Below are 3410 nucleotides of genomic sequence, written 5' to 3' on the forward strand. Positions count from 1 at the left end.
ACATGAAAATAAATAAAGATTATATATATGTTTTCCTAACAATACTCATCTCCATCTTCGTTTATTTTTGGAGGTGAGCGATTCCTTAAGTTGCAAGTTGTTACTGAAGAAGCCTTGAGGTTGAAAATTTTCCCTTTTTCTCTAAGAGATAGAGCTAGAGCTTGGCTCAATACACTTCCTTCCGACTTAGTCACTACGTGGAATGAGCTAGCTAAGAAATTTTTGATGAAGTATTTTCCTCCAATGAAAAATGCTAAGTTTCAGAATGAGATTATTTATTTTCAGCAGTTTGAGGATGAATCGGTGTGTGATGCTTTGGAGAGGTTCAAGGAGTTATTGAGGAAGTGCCCACATCATGGTATTCCGCATTGCATTCAAATGGAGACTTTTTACAATGGTCGCAATGCCTCCACAAGCATGGTTTTGGATGCTTAAGCAAATGGGGCTATTCTCTGTAGGTCCTACAATGAAGCATATTAAATTTTGGAGCGGATTGCCAACAACAATTACCAATGGTCGAATGCTAGAGCCTCAACGGGAAGAAAAGTAGTGGGTATTCATGAGGTAGATGCATTGACAACTTTGACCGCTCAAGTTTCATCTATGACCAACCTTTTAAAGACCATTAGTATGGGGGTAACTTACAACCAGCTCTTATATGCCAAGCACCAGAGGTTTCTTGTCTTTATTGTGGAGATGGGCATACATTTGATAGTTGTCCTTCTAATCCCACCTCGGTTAGTTACTTGGGGAATCAAAATGCCAACCGCAACAACCCATATTCCAACTCTTACAATCCGGGTTGGAGGAATCATCCAAACTTTTCTTGGGGAGGACGGGGTTAGTTCAAGTGGAGCAACCATGTCTAACAAGCCTAATTGTCCACCGGGGTTTTCTCAACAACAACCAAGAGCTCAACCTTCTCCTCCACAAGTTTCTCAAACAAACTCTTTGGAGAATTTGATGAAAGAGTATATGGCCAATAATGATGTAGTAATTCAAAGTCAAGCAGCATCTTTCAGGAACCTTGAGATTCAAATGGGGCAACTAATTAATGAATTGAGAAATAGATTACAAGGTGCATTGCCCAGTGATACCAAAAATCCAAGAATAGATGGTAAAGAGCATTGCAAGGTGATCGCTTTGAGGAGTGGAAAATATATGGAATTGATTGAAAAAAAATCTAAGAGCCAATCCGAGGCCACTTCAATCCAAACTAGTGTGGAAAAATAGGAAATAACTAGAACTTCTAATGTGTCAAATGTTGATCTTGAAGCAAATGCTGCAGCATTTTTCTCAACAAAATGCATCAGAGAAGCTAAATAGCAAGCCACCTCCACCATTTCCACAGTGATTTCAAAAGCATAACAACATTGTCAGTTCATGAGATTTTTAGATGTTTTAAAGTAACTCCACATTAACATACCCTTGGTACAAAGCTTGGGAACAAATACCCAACTATGTGAAGTTTTTAAAGGACATATTGACGAAGAAGAAGAGACTTAGTGAATTTGAAACAATGGCTTTGATAAAAGGTTGTAGCGCAATGTTGAAGAATAAGATTCCACCTAAATTGAAAGATCTGGGTAGCTTCACAATTCCAATTTCTATTGGGGGTCGAAATGTTGGTAAAGCTCTTTGTGATTTGGGAGCTAGTATTAATTTGATGCCCATGTCCATTTTTAAAAAGTTGAGAATTGACGAGGTGAGGCCAACTACACCCACATTGTAATTAGTTGAACGTTCTATGGTGCATCCAGAGGGAAAGATTGAAGATGTCCTAGTACAAGTTGACAAGTTCATTTTTCCGGCAAATTTTATTATTCTTGACTACGAGGAAGATATAGACATTCCAATCATCTTGGGGAGACCATTCCTTGCCACTGGAAGGACTTTGATAGATGTTGAAAAAGGACAGCTTACCATTCGAGCTCAAGAAGAAAAAGTAACATTCAAGGTTTTTAATCCTATACACTCTCCTAATGAAGTTGAAGATTGCTTAGCCATAAGTGTTTCCAACTCCAAGATGATTGAAATGATGCATGAAAAGAATAAGAAGGAAGTGAGGAAAAATGTCCCTTTTGATGAAATTGAGAAGATGGTGAGTCATGGAAAAGTAAGGAAAAAAGACCATCCCATCCTCAAAAGCTATTGAAGACAAAGAAAAAGAAAAAGAAACATAGTAGAAAACCTCAGTCACAAATTTTTGAAGTTGGGCAACGAGTGTTTTTCTCAAACTCTCTAATGAAACTGAATCATGGGTAGCTGAAATCAAGGTGTGATGGTGTGTTCTTAGTGATCAAAGTGTATCCCAATGGTGTGGTGGAATTATATGATGACCATTCTAGGAAAGCATTTAAGGTGGCAGGAAGGGAACAAAGTTTGGGGGAAGTGAGGTTAAGCGATACACTACCTCAGTCTCCTTGAAAGATCATTAAATGAATGTGAAGTTTGGGTTGCTATGGTACTTGGAGGATTCCTTTGTAAAGCAATCCAAATAAATAATAAAAAAAATTGAAAAAAATGATGAAAATACAAACAAAAAAAATGTGTTCTTTATTTAGTTATTTTAGTTTTAATTTTTGTTAGTTTAATTTCATTTTATTGTGATGTTTTTTGGAGTGGTTTTACGTTTGTTCTTGTGTTTCAGGTGTTAATAGAAAGAAAATGGTTTTTTGGCAGTCATTTGGGGGTTCGGATGATTTTGCGGAAATTTTGGTAAAGCAAAATGGGAGTCATTTTTTTGAAAAATTAAAGAGTTCCGCCTGCTGCAGCAAAATTTTTACTCATAAAATGTTGCTGGTGCAAAATTTTGCAATTTGGGAGAGCACTAGTTAGTGGGATTTCGGTGCCCATGGGGACATGGTGTGTGGGCTCGTACAACATTTGGGATTTAAAAAAAATAAAAAACCAGCCTAATCTGATGCCCCTTTTCCCATTCTCCTTCTCATCTCTTTCATCTCACTTGAACCCTAGCCGCCATAACCACCATCACTACCACCTACCACACCCTCACAGCCATCTCCAAAGAATCCAGAACCCTGAGCCCCACCAATTACAAACCTAGCCTCAATCCGAGCCTCCTAGGTGCGATTTTGACACCCAGTTTCGAGCAACCTTGTGCGCAAAACCATGAGAGCCCTAATCTCAGACTTGCGAACCCAATCGCGAACAAACTGCGCCATCTACGTTAAACCCAGGCATGCAACCCAATCTCCTAGGGTCTCTAGACGTATACACTGAGTTCGCGAGCCTTTGAACCTAACATCTTAATCAGAAGAACCCAGGCGCGCAAGCTTTTCCTTCGTGAGCCCTAGATCTTTGCAAGCCCTAAGCCTAGGCGCGTTTACGAACCTGCCATCCAGGTGAGAGCCCTGCCCCATCTGTGCGAGCCCCGTCAAAAAGCATCG

The 3410-nt window shown here is 39.4% G+C and overlaps 1 non-coding gene across 1 annotated transcript; it reads right to left on the minus strand.

Annotated features, from left to right (window-relative positions):
• Positions 1-256: 256 nt before the first annotated feature.
• LOC133813631 (small nucleolar RNA R71) lies at positions 257-362 on the minus strand. The gene has a single exon (XR_009884638.1). It is a non-coding gene; the product is annotated as a small nucleolar RNA R71 (small nucleolar RNA).
• Between the last annotated feature and the right edge of the window lie 3048 nt (positions 363-3410).

The sequence above is a fragment of the Humulus lupulus genome, chromosome 1, assembly GCF_963169125.1.
Source record: "Humulus lupulus chromosome 1, drHumLupu1.1, whole genome shotgun sequence".
Classification (NCBI taxonomy): domain Eukaryota; kingdom Viridiplantae; phylum Streptophyta; class Magnoliopsida; order Rosales; family Cannabaceae; genus Humulus; species Humulus lupulus.